General features: G+C 34.3%; 1 pseudogene; it reads left to right on the top strand.

Annotated features, from left to right (window-relative positions):
- Positions 1-8698, top strand: part of LOC149165531 (putative histone H2A variant 3 pseudogene) — an 84431-nt pseudogene extending 75733 nt beyond the window's left edge.
- Positions 8699-21362: the final 12664 nt, after the last annotated feature.

Below are 21362 nucleotides of genomic sequence, written 5' to 3'. Positions count from 1 at the left end.
CTAGTTTTTCAAGATGTTTTTCCTTTTCATCAATTTGAAATTGTAGAGTATCAATGATCACATTCTTTTCTTCTATACATCTCTTGAGTCTAGTAATTTCATCATAAAGATTATCCACATCTATGGCATCCATATAATCATCATCTTCAAATGCCATTAACAACTTATATTCATTACCTCGTTCATCTTCATCACTATTTGATAGACCATCACTATCTTCATGAGTGTAGTAGCTTTTCTTATTTGCACTCTGTTTCTTGTTCCATCTAGCAGGTTCCTTTCCTTTATCCTTATAAGGACATTTTGCAGCATAATGACCTACTCTTCCACAAGCAAAGCATTTAAAAGGTAACTTACCTCTGAACCTTCCAGAACCCCTTTGAAGATTTCTGACAAAATTTGATTCTTCTTCCTCTTCTTTTGGGACGTGGCTTGCTTCATAATAATCTTCTTTGCCTGATGCCTTGAAAGCAGCTTCTCTTCTATCTGATGGACCTCCCTTTATCATTTCATAAGCAGTTAGAATTCCATGTAGCTGAGACATAGTAAGAATTCGTAGATTTTCCTTTTCTTCTATTGCAGATACTTTAGATTCAAACTTGGGGGACAATGATCTTAGAACCTTTTCAACCACTATAGCCTCTTTTATTTCTTCACCCAAATTTTTCATACAATTAACAATCTCATCTACCTGAAGAAAATAGTTAGCCACACTTTCATCATTATACATCTTGAGAGTCTCATATTGAATCCTGAGAGTTTGAAGTTTAGCACGCTTTACCTGTTCATCTCCTTCATAACTTGTGACAATTTTGTCCCATATCTCTTTTGCGGATTTTTAGTGCATTACCTTCATGAATTCCGTTTGGGATATACATCCTAATAGGGTACTGACTGCTTTTGCATTTGTTTCATACTTCTTTTTCTCAGCTGCATCTGTAGGAGTAGCTGAAGGAAAAACATAGCCTGTTTCTACGATGTCCCAAACTTCTGTACCAAGAGATTGAAGATAGGCAGTAACTCTTACCTTCCAATAATTGAAGTTTGTCCCATCAAAAACCGGTGGCCTGATTGATGCTTCTCTCTCGTAGTTGCTCATGATGAACGATCTACCTTCAAGCGATCAAGCTTCTCTGAAGGACCTGCTCTGATACCAATTGTTGGAAATAATACTCAGAGGGGGGCGGGGTGAATCAGTATTATCAGATCAATCAAACTTTTTCAATGCTCAGGAACATATACGCTACTTTTGTTAAGTGAACCAGCGTGTACACGCAACTGTGTCTAAAGAAAACAGCGTATAACCAGAAATCTTATAATTCATTTAGTTTATCTTCAGTTAAGTGCATAAGGACATTATTCACCATATTAAGAGTAAACAGATGCAGTAGAACAGATCACACAAAAACCACACACATGAACACCATGATATAAGGTGGAAACCCAATGTGGGTGAAAACCACCTGCTGCAAGTCGTCTCTATCTTTCTTTAATATGAAACTTCAGTTTACAATCTTTTTGTACTGGTGCAGCCTTATACTAGTACGCAGGCTACAACCTGCAGAAGGCTACAACCTTCTCTCGTTCTCCAAACTTCCTTGGAAGGGAGCTCCAACCCCCTTTGCTCTTGTACTAGCCAAGATACTAGTACGTAGGTGCTGGCCTACAATCTTCTTTCTTTCAGGTACCACCTTTCATACATTTTCAGGCTGGATATTCCTGAAGCACAACACTACAATCTGAAGACCACAATTCATTCAACTTTCACAACAAATCATTGAAGCACAAGACAACCAATACTAGCATCATCAATCTTTGAATCACTGAACCACTGAAACCCTGTCAATCACCAGTTACCAGAACACAGAGCAGACTACAGAACTCTGTAATATCAGTCAGACCGAACTGCAAACCCAAAAATCATGCTTCAAAAGATATACGCTACTTCAATGAAGTCAACCCGCGTATACACGCGGTTTTACCGAAGACAACCTGCGTACAGATCTAAAAATAACTTTTCATAACTTGCAGCTGTACCAGATATCAGTTATACCCAGAATATAACATTGCGTCAGTGTGCAGATCTAGAAATACGCATAATCAACCATATAAAGATAGTTCATTTCAAACCATTTGATCCCGATCTCTCCTTAGATCTTGTTCTCCATCAACCGATGAGATCTCTCCTTAGCTCAGATCAAGCAACCCAGAACCTGCATACCAGATCTCTTTCTTTTTCAGATATTCAAGCCTTTTCAAAAGATAATTTTGCCTAATGATCTTCTTCTCCTTATATAGCCTTAGGCCTTGCTCAATACCAAGAGCCAAAACCATAGAGATCCAATACCATCAACTTAAAAACTAGGGATCAACATGTCTGTCGAGATACTATGGTCAAAAGACATAGGCTCAAGTACCGAGGACTAACTACCACAGACCAAAAGGAAGTTTCCCGACATATATACGCGCCTTCGTATATAGCTCTCCTGCGTATACGCAACTTAGTATGCAGATCACCAACGTGTATATGCAACTTCGACTTAATTAACCTGCGTATATGAGATTTCTCTTCATTATGTAGTCTGAACGGAGATCTGTCATCAAATAAAGTTTCCATCAAGGACAACACCAGTATCATAGCGCCACACCTGTGCCAAAATGCCAACAGGCCTTACCAATGCACCTTCAACATTTCAAGGTTTGATGAATTCAATTTTCAAACCATTCCTCAGAAAATTTGTGTTGGTATTTTTTGATGATATACTAATCTACAGCAAGTCTTGGAAGGATCATGTTGAACACGTTGACAAGGTGCTACAACTTTTGGAGGAGAAACAATTATATGCAAAAAGATCCAAATGTTTCTTTGGAGTCCAGGGGGTGGAATATTTGGGTCATATTGTATCTCATGAAGGAGTTAAGGTAGACCCTAGCAAAATTAAAGCCATTAAGGAATGGAAAATCCCCACATCCATAAAGCATCTGCGAGGATTTCTTGGGTTGAGAGGGTATTATCGCAAGTTCGTTAAGAATTATGGGAGAATAGCAGCACCTCTAACAACATTATTGAAGAAAGATTCATTTTCATGGACTCCGGAAGCAACAAAGGCCTTTAAACATCTTAAAGAGGAAATGTGCCAAGCAACGGTCTTAGCTACACCGGACTTCACAAAAACCTTTATTGTGGAATGTGATGCTTCAGGAAATGGAATTGGTGCTGTTCTGATGCAAGATGAAAGACCCATTGCTTTTGAAAGTCGTCCAATCAAGGGAAAGTTTTTAAGCAAAGCTATTTATGAGAAGGAAATGTTGGCAATACTCCATGCACTTAAGAAATGGCGACCCTACCTAATGGAAAGACACTTCAAGGTAAAAACGGATCATGATAGCCTTAAATACTTTTTAGAACAAAGATTATCCTCTAAAGAGCAACAAAAGTGGGTCACAAAGATGTTGGGTTATGACTTTGAAATCATCTACAAAAAAGGGAAGCAAAATGTGGTGGCAGATGCACTCTCAAGAAAGGACGAGGATATGGAAGCATTGTTGTGTGCCATTTCTATTATCCAACCAGATTGGATAAACGAAGCAAAGGAGGAATGGAAGAATGACGAAGAAGTGTGGGCACTTATTCGAAAGCTACAACAAGATTCCAGTACTTCTGATACATTTAGCTGGCAAAATGATTTGTTATGGTACAAAGATCGCTTATACCTCTGTAAGAATTCCCAGCTAAAACAAAAGATTCTTATGGAATTGCACACTTCTCCCTTAGGAGGGAACTCAGGATTTTTAAAAACTTACCGCAGGGTTAAGAAGGAATTTTTTTGGGATGGCCTTAAATTAGATATTCAAAAGTTTGTGGCGGAATGTTTGGTTTGCCAACAAAATAAAGTTGAAACAATTAAGACACCGGGTCTATTACAACCTTTATCCATTCCAAGCCAACGTTGGGAGGAGGTTTCAATGGATTTTATCACAGGTTTACCCAAGTCTGAGGGAAAGAGTGTCATCATGGTGGTAGTTGACAGACTTACCAAGTATGCACACTTTTGTGCATTATCACATCCATTTAAATCCAGTACAGTTTCTACTGCATTTATGGAAACAGTTCAAAAGCTACATGGAAACCCAAAGATTATTGTAAGTGACAGAGATCCCATTTTCACTTAAAATTTTTGGACATAATTATTTTCTTGTCTGGGTACTTAGTTAGCTCATAGCTCATCTTATCATCCTCAATCTGATGGGCAAACTGATATAGTAAACAAATGTTTGGAAGGATATCTTCGTTGCTTTGTATCTGATAAACAGACACAATGGGTCAAATGGTTGCCTCTGGCTGAATGGTGGTATAACACTTCCTTCCATACAGCAACAAAAATGACCCCATTTATCACACTTTATGGGTACCAACCACCATCAATCACATCATATTTAAGAGAAAATTCTAAGGTTCAAGCAGTGGAACATCACATCGAACATCAACAACAAGTCCTCCAACTCTTAAAGGATAACCTCATGTTGGCACAAAATAGAATGAAACAATAGGCAGATCAACATCGCAGTGAAAGAAGTTTTGATGTAGGTGATTGGGTATTCCTACGGCTACAACCATATAAGAAAATGTCCCTAAAGCAAGCTAAGAAGGATAATAAATTATCACCAAAGTATTATGGTCCGTACAAGGTGTTGGAAAAGATTGGTACTATGGCATACAAATTGGAGCTTCCTGCAGCTTCTCGATTGCACCCAGTTTTCCATGTTTCATGTTTAAAGAAGGTTATAGGCGACAAGCTCCCAGTTCAAACAATATTGACAGAACTTGACAAGGAAGAAAAAATTATATTGGAATCGGAAGCAGTCACAGAAACAAGAACTCGATAGCTATGAAATTGATCAATTTCAGAGTATCTTATCAAGTGGAAGAACTTATCCGCTCAAGATTCCACATGGGAGGATGAGAATTTTATGCAGAAGTATCCAGAACTACTCAAGCGTTGAGGAAAACACTTTTTTGAAGGAGAGGGGCATGTTGGGTCCATATAATACTAGTGATTACCCCATTACTATTGTAGTTATACCACTTATTTATATTGTTGTGCCCCTATTACCCCCATATTATTATTTCTGTGCCCCATAGAATCCCTCTATTGTTATTTTTGTGGCTTTATATTATTATTGTTAGGTCGGCTGGATTATATTGTGACTCCTTAGACTCCTATATATAGAAAGGAGGTTTTGTCATTTGTATCATCCAAGAATTGTTCATTTATGTAATGTAAAGGAGGTTGCCCCCTCGAAGAGGTTGAATTCTAAGGCGTGGATCTCTCTTTCTATCTCTTTGTGAGCTGGTTTCATAACAGAAACCCTAGTATCATATCCTAAAAACGAGAGAGTCGAGAACTGAATCAATGAAAATAAAACAAGACCACCGTAAATTCCAAAGGAGGTTATTTGAAGACCCATCATTTGGTTGGTTAGCGCCATAGTCTAATCACCATCGATGCAGCGAGGAGAACAAGGTAGGAGGGACAACTGGAGAGCAGACGGCGAGGGAGTCGAGACCTGCTCCTTCCACAACTTGGAGGCAAAGCAGAATGACATGAATAATCCCGTATAAAGCGTGTAATAACTATGTGTGTAACTAAGCAATAGTACCAAGACTTGATTGTAAACGCATTGAAATATCTGGAAATGGTACTATGTAAAAGTGTGTAATAACTATGTGTGTAACTAAGCAATAGTACCAAGACTTGATTGTAAACGCATTGAAATATCTGCAAATGGTACTATGTAATAATCTTCAGCCTTATAATAATATGCCATTATTTTACTTTGTTTAACGGGTAAGTGAAAGTACAATTAAATTACATGGAGACTTGACATCACACCTTAGATATAGTAGTATTGTGTCTTTTAATATTTTGTATTTTAACCATAGTGGAAAAAGATATTATGAGTCATAATTATTAGTTCATTCTTTTTTACTTTGAGGTACTCTCCAACATAGTATGGTAGAGATGGTGTAATCTGATGTTTAACATTTTGATTAAATCAACTTACATAAATAAAATGAAATAAAATGGTTAATATAATGTAATGTAAATATTTAAGCTCTGTCAAAAGAAAATAAAAGAATGTAAATAAAAATAGCCTTATAAAAATAAAAGTAAAAATAAAAATGACCCATGGTATTGACACATGGTATTGAACCATGATATTCAAGTGGAATATAGCCTAATTAAAGGAGGAAATTAAGCAAACAAAAATCCATCTTAATTTTCAATCTACCAAGAGTCTAGAAGGATCAAATATACTCACATATAGATAAAAAATAAAGATGAATCCACACCGAATACATATAAATTTTAATAACACATACCTTTAACATTATTTTATATAATTATATTATTAATTATGATGACCTTATATTTATGTAAACACTTTTTGACAAATATATTTTATAATATGTTTATAATAATAAATTACTTATTGCATCAAGAGAGGTATTCTCCAACCCAATATGGAAGAGATGTTGTAAGGTTAAATTATGTTATGTGATGTTATGTAAACATTTTGACTCAGTCAAATTCGATAACAATGAAAATAAATAGAAAAGATAATTATAAAATTATAAAAATATAAAGATATAAAAATAAAATTAATAATTATAATTTTTATTTAATTTTGACTAGGTGAAATTACATAGAATTAAAATTTAAATTTAAATTTATAATTATCAATTATTAATAACTAAACTAATCTAGAGCCATTTTAACTCCAAATCTACCAATCCCTAAGAGGGATCAAATCTCGTAAAATGCACATTTCTTTTAGAGTGAAATGGGATTTGGTCCCTCTCCGGGCTTAGTAAATATTGAATTAAGATAGATCTAAGCTAATATATAATAACCTTGTGAGACTATGTACTCACTTTTCCTTGATTCATGGGAATAAAGTGCAGAAATTGACTCTTCCTTCATTCCTGAGAATAACAAGAAAAGTATATATATATAATGAAAAATATACCTTGCATGTCTTAACTCTTTCGTGATTCATGATAATAAGGTACATGACTTGACTCTTTCTTTATTCTTAGAAATAACAAGAAAGAAATATAATATATATATATGGGTAAAATATTTTCTCACTTACTTATTAAAACTAAACTAGACAATAACGGCTAATGTCATGTGAAAGAATGGTTGAAATTAAGGGAGGATGATAATTGAAAGAATCCTATTTTTTCATCTATAAGCTCCATTCCAAAACTTCACACAATATAAATTAAATTGAAACATAAATTTTTATTCAAAAATTAATTATATTGAATTTCCAAGCTTTCTCGGAATGAAATAGGTAAGAACATAAGACGATTGAAATTCTAAACATAAATTAATGGTAGTGAATTTCAACGGATTTTGCGGAATTTCCTCATAATGGTACAGGATTTATTTAATATTATTAATATTATTTATTTATTTATTTGGGGAAAAAGCCTCCTTGGACTACTTAGTAAAGAAATCGTGGTCGGTTCTTAACCAAAGATAGGCTTAAAATTCTCTATCACAACCCTTTAAACCCTAGCCAATCTTCCGAACTATACTCATAGATGACCTATATATAGAGAGCTCACAGAAGCCCACAAGCACGTCAGTGATTGCTTGGATCCGTGGACAGTGAAAAAGTTGCGCATCTACAACTTCTGAAAAAGGCCACTAGGTAATCTTGTAATAGTGCTTATTTCCAATTATATCCAGCTTTTTACACGTTGTTTTCATGCACATGTAGAAATCTCTCAGCTCTTTCCTACTGTTTATATTCTGCATAATCCATTTTTGCTTTTTTGGACTTCCGCAATTGGGCTATTCTTGTTTCTGATGTATTTGTGCGTGACAGGCCGATCTGGGAGAAAGAGGCGGTCAAAATGGTTGTGGGAGGGAATAATTTGAAGGGTCCGGCGAAGGGCAAATCCACTGGCGCTCCAAATCCTAGGAAAAAACCCATTTCTCGCGCGTCCCGTGCAGGCCTACAGGTCATCATTTGACTTGGATTTGTATTTATTTAAATTCTTCTGTTTTTCTTGCAGAAAACCTCAATCAACTGAAGTAATTCTAGGCATCTGTTTTATTGGAAGAAACGTCTTCATTGAAGCTTTCTAATAATTGAAATATTCCTGTGAGCAGGAACTCTGTGGGACTGGGTTCTAGGTTTTTTACTAGATTCTGTATCTATTGATTTTCTACAAGTTTTCTGATTCAACTAAAGGAATTCTAACATTTCTTTCCCTGTAGATTTATTCGTCGAAGCTTTGTAATAATTCAAATAGCCCTTGGAACAAGAACTCCAAAACATTCCTGCAGTATTTCGACTGAACTGTTTGCTCTTATTGCAGTTTCCTGTTGGACGGATTCACCGTCTGTTGAAATCTCAATTATCTGCAAACGGAAGGGTGGGAGCAACTGCTGCTGTATATTGTGCAGGCGTTCTGGAGTATATCACTGCAGAGGTTTTAGAACTTGCAGGAACTGCCACTAAAGGTCTGAAGGTTAAACGTATCACCCCTAGGCATTTGCAGCTTGCTATTAGAGGAGACGAAGAACTTGATAACTTGTTCAAAGGTACCATTGCCAGTGGAGGTGTCATTCCTCACATTCAGAAGGAACTTCTTACAAAATCTACAAAGAAGCATTAGAGTCAAGCGTCAACGGATGTGTGCTGAAATGTTTTGATGTGTGCTGAAATGTTTTGGTCAAAGGAGTGCTGGATCAGTACATTTGGAATTAGGAGTGCAGTATATTCTAGTCTTGTTTTCTGTTATATGTGTCTGTTTTGAACTCAGTGTAAATGGTGATATTTTACTAAGTAGATCAATCTCCATTGGAGCCTTCCATAATATTTTGACTCGTTTTCGAATAAATGTGCTGGCTTTGAATGGTGATTCTTTTCTGAATAGGTCAATTTCCTTTTGTGCATTCCATAGTATTTTCCCTGGTTTTCTAATATATGTGTTTGCTTTGAATGGTAATATTTTACTGAATATATGAATCTTCTTTGGTGCTTTCCATATTGTAAAAGCATGATGTAACTCCTCTTTTGTACCCTCCATAGGATGAAATCCTATAAATAAGTGCAGGATGAAAGTCTAGAAATAAGTGCATTACCACCTTACTAAATGATCATCTAGTAAGTACGGGCTGCGAAATAACGATAAATCCAATCATGTTAACGTCTGGATTAGTCATTGGTTAAAACTATGCAGATGAGCGAGTGTGCTTTCATCGAATATATAAAAGGATTTTAACAAAATGCACCGCATATAACATATGGAAGTATCCAATTAATTTTCCATCGTACAAAAACCTGGAGAACAAATGAAAAGTATACGAAACCTGTTTTCTTTATTTATATTTATTTTCATATATCATTTACGGAAGATTTAGGTATAATGGTTTGGTTAATGACTATGTTATTAACATTGTATGAAATTTATATAAAATTAGATGCTTATTAGATAGTTGATTTTTTATATACGATTGACAGTCGAGAAATCATTGAAATAGATTAGCCTTATGCTAATGCCTAACTTTTTCAAAATCTTGCTGGAATTTTTATTGTTTTTTGGTTGAAATTGTGACCGTGTTAGAATACGCATACAAAATTGAAACGCAAACCACCATTATAGCTTCAAAATTTTTATCAATTATAGCGTCAAAATTGTTCATCTTTGAAAATTATGATGAAATACAACAAATCCAAACTTATTTGCCGCCAACGGCAGTCTGTTTATATCGTTAGACAAAATGACGAACTGTCAAATTCTTTTAGCAATCTCACCCAGTAATCCCTGCCCATAGGGGAAATTCATGTCCACCTCACTACAACAAATCATTGCGATGCTCAGATTAAAAAATCTGAGCGTTAGAATGTCTATTCCATATATTAGAGTTTCCCGTTAATGTTAGAATTCCTGGTCTCTCAAGAACTGTGCCAACCCATGTGACAACATAATTTGTATGTTTTCAAACCTGGCTCGCACTAGAATCTGGACGTTGTTGAACCGTGCCTGATGTTGGTAGTAACGATCTCCGCGCCCAATTCAAACCTCCATTGCGGCTTTATATGTAGGCATCATTGGAGCTTCAAACCGTTGGAAGAGTAGATGCTTAGGAGATGCGCAGGCATACGTGCGAGAGAGAGGAATTCAGAGTCGTTTTATATTGAGAGTGGGAGTTTAATTTTAGAGAGAATTGAGAATGGGAGTTAACTATAAAGATAAAAACGTTAGCAAAAAGTCTCTATGGCAAAACCAAGTTTGTGTAGCATCCTTCCATTTCGCATATCTCTATTCCATCCAACATTGGATCTAGCCATGTCTTTGATAACTTAAATTTGCAAAGTAAGTTGCAATGGTTTGAAATTTTCAAATTAAACATTATCAAGTTGATAGCATTGGTAGTCACTTTTCCTCTCCAGCCAAAATTTGAAAGGTAGGTTGCACTCGTTTGATTTTTCAAATTAAATATTATCAAGTTGATAGTGTTGGTATCCAATTGTGTGTAAAAAAGTTTAAGTTTATATGTTGGTTATAAAAATGATTATGTAAGACTTGAATCGCCCTTAGGACAATGTAATATTCTCAATGACACTCATTGCTAATTTTTTTATATGATATTTAAATCTTAAAACTAATAATGGTTAAGATGATAATACTATCATCAAGTTTCCATCGTTAAAGCATATTTGCTATTCAGAGGTGGTTAGAGCATCTTTGCTATCAAGAGGTTATGGGTTGAATTCTCTTCACGGTGATCTATTTATTGAGTGGTCACAGCATCTTTGCTATTGAGACATCATGAGTTGAATTCTCTTCAGGTGGATCTACTTATTGAGAGGTCACAGGTTCAATTCTCTTGAGGTGGACCGACCTAGTTCAAATATTTAGGGACGGGGAGGTGCATTCACTTCGCCGCCATCAAATAGATTTGCAAGATGATGCCCAAACTCAACAATCTAGAATCAACATGGTAGAAGAGGAGGTGGATGAGCTTCACTTCCATTAGATAGACTTGCACGACCAAAGATATCAATAAGACAATAGAAGAACGACCAACGATTCCCTAGGGACTCATTGGGGAAAAAATGTCCTTAGACCCACCTCAACAACATATGATTCCCCTAGTAAACGTATTCACCTATGTGAATAGTACTAGCTATAATTTTAGTTTTTTCTTTAAATATACTAATAGCAAAAATCTCAAAAATAAAATTTGAATTTTCTCTCCTTCTCGTACTTCAATATTTTGTTCTTCTACTCAAAATCTCAATCTCCCCTAATCTTTGTTGAAAAGTGTAATGAGTTTCAGTCTTCATAATGACATGTAATTATGATTTTATGTAATGAGATGTAAAGAAGAAAAATAAAATTATTGTATTGACTTTCTTCATCGGTTTCGTGAGAAAGAGATTTTATTTTTGAGTCAAGACTTTCATTCAGAGTCTTCAGGATTTATTTGTCATTTGGTCATAAAATGTTAGAGTCATTGTAATCTAATGAAGTCATGTTACACTTTGTAAAAGGCCAAATTTGTCTATGAAATTATCCTCCATGACCTTGTCACTTATCCTCTTCAATTCAGCCTACAACAATGGAAGAAACTGCTAGAAGAAGCTAGCCTAACCACAAGTGATCATGTCAGCCTAAATGACATGAAGAAAGGTGTAAATATAAGCCACACTCGACCCCACTTAGGGAAAGAAACTCGACAAGAATTCGATCAAGAATAAGTGCAAAGTAGAGTACAACATAAAGAAGTGCGAAGGAGAAGGTATAAGGAAGGATATTCTTCTGATATTGCAAAGTAAGGGTTTCTTCCGGATCAAAGAAGAATATGTTTCTTTTAGGGCAGCAAAGAAGATATTTTTCTGTGCAAGTGAAGAATAGGTTTCTTCTAGGCATGAGAAGGAGAGGTTTCTTCTGGGCAAGTGAAGGAGAGAATTCTTTTGGGGTATCAAAGGAATGATTCTTCTGGGATCTAGAGACTGATTTTCTTTAGAAGAGACAAGTGAAAGCCTAGAGACCAAGATTCTCTAGTTGAAGTTGAGAAGAAATAGTGTGAAGTATAGAGACCCATTTTCTCTAGAAGGATGCAAGGAGAGCAGTTCAAAATCAAGCAGAAAGTCTAGGAAGGGAAGAGGTAGAGCATTAAGATTAGTGACAAGGTTCTTGGGAGGATACTATAGTCAAGGGTTATTATGAAATCGGTTCACAAAAAGATAGGATAGATAAATCAATGCCTTAGAAATCAATGTTGTCCATGAAAATTATCCTCCATGACCTTGTCACTTATCCTTTTCAAGTTGCCCCACAACGATGGAAGAAATTATGAGAAGAGGTCAACCTAACCACAAGCGATGGTGTTAGCCTAAATGACATGAGGAAAGGTGCAAATATAAGCCACATTCAACCCCACTTAGGGAAAGAAACTCGACAATAATTCGATCAAGAATAAGTGCAAAGTAGAGTACAACATAAAGAAGTGTGAAGGAGAAGGTATAATGAAGTATATTCTTCTTGTATTACAATGCAAGGTTTTCTTCTGGGACCAAAGAAGAATAGGTTTCTTCTGGGGCAGTGATGACGGGATTTTTATTGGAAAGTGAAGAATAGGTTTCTTCCGGGAAAGCAAAGGAGAGGTTTCTTCTGGACAAGCGAAGGAGATGTTTCTTCTGGGGCATCAAAGGAAGAATTCTTCCGAGATCTAGAGACCAAGTTTCTCTATAAGAGAATCGTGATATCATAGAGACCAAGATTGTCTAGTTGAAGTTGAGAAGAAACTGTGTGAATTATAAAGACCCAGTTCCTCTAGAAAGAGCCAAGGAGAGCAGTTCAAAATCAAGCAGAAATTCGAGGAAGGGAAGAGGTAGAGCATCAAGATTAGTAAAACGTTATAGGGAGGATACTAGAGCTAGGGGTTTATGTCATGGTATTGGTACTCATCAATTGATGATCTATAAGAATAATTTTGATTGTGTTTTCCTCTCAATATTTGAGAGGCTTTGACCCTCATTGAGAAGCATACATACTATGTAACTTCTCTTTTATTATGCATGCCAGTAATTGTCTTGATGAAAAGAACACAATAATAACATAATGAAGAAAATATTATAAGCTAAGAAGTAAAAGTATATGATAAGTTGGTAGAGCTTTTCTCTGAAACCATTATAGGAAAGATCATATCACTTAGATCTGATCTATATAAATTGAAGTTATCAAAGGAAGAAGAGATATGGTCTGCCTCTTAAAATCATCTCAAATAAAAGGTCAATTGCATGATGTAGGAGAGATCATATTTGATAACAAAATGATCTCCATTATTCTAAATGCTTTGACTGATGAGCAAGGTAACCTCATATCTACTAGGAAGGAAGAAACTATCCCACTCATATAACTATGGTCTCTCTACAAGGCAAAGGAAGACAGGTTGAAGAAAGAAAGTAACAAAAGATCAGATAGAAGGGATCAATTAGTAACAAGAAGAAAAGGGAAATTTGGAAAGTTTGGTCCTCTAAAGAAAAAAATATCATCACTAAGGAAATATTATATGATTGTTATAACCTTCGCCACTATAGAAGAGATTCTCGTAAATGCAAGAGGGATAGGGAGGAAGCCCATATTACCAAGGAAGTGAACAAACCTGAGATAAAGAAGTTTAAGAAGTAAGAACAAAAAGGATCTCTGGTATGACTTAGATGATATTGTTCACTAAAGGGTACTTTTCACTTGTAATTTATAGAAAGTAATATGATGCATCAGATTAGAAAATATCAACATGATAGAAGCATTAGAAGTAAGAGATCATGACATGGGAAGGAGAAAGAATGTTTAGAATAAATTCTATTGTTCGAAAAGAATGAGAGCTCTTGGAAACATCATATAAACCTTAAGTGACACTTATAGAAAGAAGTAGACTTCATCATCGACTGGGATCATCACACATTAGTCAATAAAGAAACATCTTCTAGGTGAGGATATGAAATATCCTCAATTTTCTCTAATGCAATCCTTATCAAAGGATTCATCGATTTAGAAAACCATATTTTATGATCTAAGATCCTTCCAGATGTCATGAAAGAAGAGTTATATGAAGCAAAGCTAGATGGAAAATTGATGGATTACTTTATGATGAAATGAGGACATTAATAACTCATGGATGAACGTGATGGATGATATGTGCCCTATGAATAAGTCCCTGAAAGATGAAGACTCCATGACAAAAGAAATTTATGACATCAAATAAGAGAGGAGTTCTTCAAGTAGTTGGTTGTTCCACATGAGGAGCTGATGTAGGTCCCTCGTTTAGAGGGAGCTTGAAAAAGAAGTTTCTTACTAGAACAAAACTTGGAAATTCGTAAGCCAAGAGGGGGCTTATATACATTCCTTTTGGTAGGTATGAGTACATTCCTTTTGTTACAAATGAGTATATTCCTTTATTGGAATATCTCCTCCCTTTTTGAGAGTAAGAGATAGACATGTCATTCACGTATTCACATGGGAAGATAGAATGGAGGATTGAGTAATCATTTGGCATCTGATACTCTTTGAGGATGAGATAGGGAATCCAAAATAAACAGTAGTTGTGGAGGATGGATATTCTTTGAGGGCCCACGAGTCCAAGACAAGACAAAATAAATGTATTACATTGAATGAGAGAAGAGTTCTTTATGCAGCTAGTTGTTCCACATGATGAGTTGTTATAGGTCCCTAGTTTAGAGGGAGCCCTAAAAAGAAGTTTCTTACTTGGAAGAAACTTGGAAATTCCTAAGCCAAGAGGGAGCCTGAAATAGAAGTTTCTTACTTGGAAGAAACTCAGAAATTCCTAAGAGAAGAGGGAGCTTAGGTACATTCCTTTTGGTAGGAATGAGTATATTCCTTTATTGGAATATGCCTTCTATATTTGAGAGGGAGAGATAGACATATCATTCTCCTCCTCACCTAGAAAGACAGAATGGAGGATTGACTAATCATTTGGCATGTGATACTCTTTGAGGATGAAATAGGGAATCCAAACAAAAACAGTAGGTTTGGAGAATTGATATTCTTTGAGGGTTGGAAAGTCCAAGATAAGAATAGTCCTCATGGAACACACCCTGAGTACCCGAGAAGGGCTGTTCCAAGAGATATAATGATGATAGCATCTATAAATCATTGGTCTCGCCAACATTGAGCTCAGATCTTGTGGAGATAAGGTGATGTTAGTTAAGGCCTTACGATGTAACAATGATGTTTAATATGGTGGTATACAAGTTTTCTTAAGTGGGAATGGATTTTAATAATTATATCCAAAGGAAAACATAGAGAGCATGTCATACAATAAGAAGAAGCAAAGAAAAGAAAATAATTATGGGCCAATGGAGTATAATTTTCAATGTTTGGTTGTAAGCTACATTTTGTTATTTTTTATCATTTTTTTGCTATAGATCATTGGTTAGATGATGATCATGAGAGATTTTGTAGATAATCATGCCACATTGTTTGATGTTACAAATGCTTCTCACCACCTCACTATCATAAATATTCTGGACTTTTTGTGTCAAACTATTGGGAAAACCGTTGAATAGATGCCTGAGATTTTAACAGTCTAGAATGTAAATTGATTGGTAAATCACTATGCAATGAGTTTGCTTCTTTTTCACATTAATTTGATAGCATGTCATTAGGTTTAGTTTTTTTGAAAACATTTTTTATTGTAAACAATATAGTCTTTTAACACTTTGTTATGTGTGAGTAGAAATAGTTTGATGTTTGCAATTTAAGGTATCCATGGGAGAGAGAGGAATGCATAGTCATTTTATATTGAAGCATCATTGGAGGATTGAATGAGGAGGCCTCAGTGGAAGAGGAAAGGGAATTTATATTAGTTTCTAGACCTTTCATACATGCAAAGTTTCAAGATATCAAATACCAAGAACTTTTATGAGATGTTTTAAGTTTTATGAATTGTTTCTAATACATCTATTAACACAATCAATACTCTCAACTTTTTACCTTTTTGTTATTTATTTAGTTATTTTTTTTTAGAACTATTTAGTCTAACACTAAGGACATGTAATAGAATTTTTAAATATTTGAATTTCTTTAACTTTTTGGGCCAGGAAATCAGAAACTCTAGTGATATGGGCTTAATATCATTACTCTACAATTTATTTATTTTTTAGTTAGAATGGTTTGAATCACTCTTAGATGTTAGATAATTTTAGATATATGAATATGAATTGCGTATTTACATTTACTTTACATTTTTACAAGTTTGGTAAGTGAGCATCTTCTCTCACTCTTTGTTTTATTAAAATTATTATAAAAATGTTGAAGCTAGTTGATTTTTTCTCTTTTCTTATATTTATTTTATTATCGACCTATTTTGTATGAGGATATAACTAGGTTCAATTTTAGAGAGAATTCATGGTGGGAGTTAACTATGAAGATAAAAACTTTGGTAGGTGGAGTCTATGGTAAAAGAAACTTCACACAATCTTGGTTAAAGAATCCTTCCATTCAACAGATCTTTTTTCTATTCAACATCGAATCTAGGCTACTCCTTCATAGTCTAAATTTGAAAAGCAGACTGCAATAGTTTGATTTTTCAAATTAAAGATTATCAAGTTGATAGCATTGGTAGTCACTTTTCCTTGATGGCCTAAATTTTAAAGGTTGGTTGCAATTGTTTGATTTTTCAAATTAAAGGTTATGAAGCTCATAGCATTGGTAGTTAGTTTTTAAATTATTTACTTATGGTCTCTCATCTTCTAGTTTGTGTGTAGGATCATTCATGCTCATGCTATATGGGAGATACTATTTTTTTAATTAATTAAATAATTGGTTTCTCAATGTTGTGTCTAAAAAAATATAATTTTATATGCTTGTTAGAAAATCATTTTGTGAGACTTGAATCGCTTTTAGGACAATGTAACTTTCTCAATGACATTCGTTGCTAATTTTTTTTTATACAAGATTTAAATCTTAAAACTAATAGTGGTAACATGATAAGACTTCATTGCTAACTTTTTTATAGAAGATTTAAATCTTAAAACTAATAGTGGGTAACATGATAATACTATCATTGAGTTCCCATCATTAAATCATCTTTGCTATTGAGAGGTCATGGGTTGAATTCTATTCAGGTGGATTTACCTATTATGAGGTTAGAGGTTCAATTCTCTTCAGGAGTATCTACCTACTACAAATATTTAAAGAAAACGAGGTGCATTGGCTTCACCGCCATCAAATAGATTTGCAAGAAGATTCCCAAACTCAACAATCTAGAATCAACATGGTAGAAGAGGAGGTGGATGAGAATCACCACCATTAGATAAACCTGCAAGGCCAAATAAACCAATAAAATAATAGAAACACAACCAACAATGCGCTACGAATCCATGAGGAAAAATGTTGTTAGACCCACCTGCATAACATATAATTCCCCTAGTAAATGTATTTTCCTATATTAACAATGCTAGCTATAAGTTTAGTTAAGCTATCATTTTAGTTTTTGCTTTAAAAGCATGTTAATGTTAATTAGAGTTATTGTTATGTAATATTCGAAGTAACAATATTTTTATTATTATTTATTTTGTATATCTCTTTTATTAATGTTATGTTTGTGGTTTTTGATTTATTTATTTTTAATATGGTATTATAGTTATTTTTTATTATATGTTAGAGATTATATCTTAATAATTTCATTGTATTCTTGAATTAATCCATTTGTGTGAGTTTTGGTAATATGTTTTTCTTTAAAATTTTGGTAATGTGTCTTTCTTTGAAAATTTTACTGTGTAATATAAAACTATAACCTTTTACTTTAGGCATATTAGTATAATTAATATAATAGGCATGTTAGTATATTAATTATACTAATATGCCTAAAGTATATAATAACATTGCAATCTTCACCAAATTAAAAAATAATACGGATGATCAACTTGAAACTGAAAAAGTACTCGCACACACAAAAAAAAAATGACATCATTATTTTGGGACAAAATTTCCCGAAAAAATCCAATGTGGGAAAATTTGTTCAACAGTTGAGGCTCTTATTATTATGCAGTAGTCAAGTTATTTGATTACAATCTGAATGTCAGATACTAGCTATCCTGTAGAGAAAAAACTGGAAAAAGTAAGATGATGGAAATTACCCTCACTCAAAGCCATCTTGGCACTTGACTTCCTCTAAAAAACAAGTATTCCACCTATCCATGTGTAGCTTCGACATCACCCTAGTGCAGTCTACTACACACTCAGCCTATAACAAATCACTACTACACCAAGGGCACTTTTAAGACAATTTTTTAAGACAAAAGAAATATTTTAAAAAGTCACTTTTTATTTTAATTATTTTAGATTAAAATTTAATATCAATTGAATTGTCTTAAATATAAAATTTAAGACAAAATTTTTTGGAGGCAAAATTTTATATTTAAGACAAAAAAACTTAAGACAAATATATTATAAGACACAATTTTAAATTTAAGACAAAAATAGCTTAAGACCAAAATATTTTAAGACAAAAACAATTTGAGACAAGAATATTTTAAGACAAAAACAGTTTAAAACAAAATCATTTTAAGACAAAACTTTATATTTAAGACAAAAAACTTTGAGAGAAAAATATTTTAAGACAAATTTATATTTAAGACAATGGCCACTTAAGATGAAACCCATTTAAGGAAATTAACAATTAAGACAAAAACATATCAATTTAAGAAAATATTATCTAACAATTACGAAATTGACTCTCTCAGTGCACCCTAAGTATACTAGCTTGTAGGGTACTATTGTATCGTGCCTATACCAATACTACTATTTCACTTTCCATTCACGTTTTCTTTTATAAAGACAATGACTTCTTGGGCTCTTCATTTTGGTGGGGATAGCCGACTATGAAGAACACGAAAACTTTTTGTGGAAATATTTCTACACATTAATTACTCTTTTGTCCCTTCGATCTCTGTTGGTACGATTAGAGACAACTTGAATGTCATTGCATTCGACACTACTAGATGGATGGGAATTTTAAGACAATTTTTAAGAAAAAATAAATCTTTTGTCTTGAAATTTTCAGTATGAGGCGTTAGTAAAAAAGGTAAAGGATTAGGGGTTCGTCTTTACGCTATTGATGGGTTCTTCATGAAGTAAAGTGATGGAGGCTGACAATGGGGGCGTTCATCGTGAGAGGAGTGATGGAAGGACTTTTGATAAATGTGGATAGGTGGTAACTTAGTTGGAGTACTTTTCGGGGTCTCAATTAATTGTGTTTTAATACGTTTTTTTGTTATTTTATTTATTTTTAATTCTACTTATATCCATTGGTTGTTGTTATTAGCACATTATTGTGATGGATTGGTAACATGAATTAGATTCACTTGACGGATTGTTGAAAAATGTAGCAAGAAATTGTCAATTTGATTTTTCCTTGATTGAATTAAGAAAATTTGGATTTCCACATTAGCAGACAACTTGGATGTAATTAAATTGTATGACATGGCTTGTGTCCCCAATTTTACTCAATAAATTTGAGTGGGAGGAGTTAGAGTTTAGTTAAGCAAGTGTGATTTCTAATTTGTAGCAATGAAAGTCAATTATCTCAAGTTGTTTTCAGCTAAAATAGTTTCTAACTATTGGAAACCAAGTTGTGCAGTGGGACTTTAGTAAAATGTAGTGATCATCTAGTTATCTGATTAGTTAGCCCAAAATAGCTAGTGCATGCAAATAATTCGGGTTCCCCAACTATGGTGGAGATTCTAAGGAAGTGTAGCATTAGTTGTAGACTAGTCTGGAACATAAAAGTGTTGCATGCAATCACATGATCAACGCTAAGAATTGCGCAATCGATTTTGGAAAAGTTCCTAAATAATAAGCGCATAATCTCTAAAGGAATTTCCCAAGGAAATACAGGCTCAAGAAGTGGCGAGAATTTATGAAGTTTGGGTTTGAGCTTCTTAGTGAGCAGAGAGATAGGTTATTCACTTACAGGTTGTGCACAGTTGAGTAAAGAAATTGTAATACATCTATGTTCATCATATTGATGCAAGAATTCATTAGAGTTTTTAGCAGATTTCTTTCCCCGACAAAAATATTGTGTGAATGTGTTTTATTTCTTATTGCAAGCCTAAATTTTTTGTTCTAAATTGTGAATTAACATTCGTACAATAGTAAAGTAGGTTTGTGTCTTATGATTTTGAAAAAACTTCATGAGAAATTGAAAATATACACCATAATTTCTACATCGTATCATTGCAAGATTCACATTAGAGCAGGAATTTCAAAATTGTTTCTCAGGAGGTTTGAATTTGCAGTTCAATGTAGCAAGATATCTTAAGAGCTGAGAAGATGACCTTCAATTGGCTGAGCCTAGAGTGTGCCTTGGAACACAACTTTAATTTCGTTGAATGTCACATGGAGGAGATATTCAATGACAATGGATTGCTAGAATGCATCAACAGAGATGTTACAAAGACAAGAGAATCTAATGCCCAAAAAGTTTCTCAGTGGAAGAAAGATGTAGCCAAGGCATGGAGAATAATATTGGAGTGAGTACCAGATCACATTGTTAGCAATCTCCATTGGAAATAAAATCCTTATCCAATGTGGTAGGAACTGAAAAATCTATTCTAGAATAGTAATGACCACAAAAAGTTGGTGGTCAAGGATAAACTTTTAAGTATCAAGATGTAGAAGAACGAATTTATCCTGCAATATCTGAAGAGGTTCATACAAATTTGTGATGAGATTGTAGGATTTTGTGTTACTATTTTAAAGGATGACTTGGTAAGCATAGCCCTTCTGGGCCTTACCAAGAGTTGGCATAACTATCAAGATTAGGTGAACAGGAGGGAGAAACTACCGAATTGGAAACACTTATGGTATAATTTGGTACAAGATGAAATAAGGAATAATACCAGAGATGGGACCTCATCCAAGGGGAAGGATGAATAAAACTTTGCATTTGTTGGAAAGCGAAAGAAGGGAAAAGGGAAGAAATCTCAAACCAAACCAGAATCCAACCAAGGGGTAAAGAAGAATATTTTGTCAAAAAATAAATGCTTCCATTGTCATGAATATAGACACTATGCCATGAATTCCCCACATAAAAAGGTAAGAAAGACTTTACCTTTATCGCATGCATGTCCAACAGAGTGATGGGGAGCATGTGGTACCTAAACTCTGGTGTATTTTTCCATATGAGAGGGTGTAGAGATTTTTTAGTGACGTGGAGGAGAAATATCTCCATATGCACATCAAGCTAGGGGACAATTAAAGATACAACATGATTGGTATTGGTACAATCACCTTTTAGAGG

This window comes from Pinus tabuliformis, chromosome 5_1, assembly GCF_031772625.1.
Source record: "Pinus tabuliformis cultivar Carrire ecotype Pingquan chromosome 5_1, CPIR1, whole genome shotgun sequence".
In the NCBI taxonomy this organism is placed as follows: domain Eukaryota; kingdom Viridiplantae; phylum Streptophyta; class Pinopsida; order Pinales; family Pinaceae; genus Pinus; species Pinus tabuliformis.
Note: the sequence above shows the minus strand (reverse complement) of the source record. Positions and strands in the feature narration are given on the sequence as shown.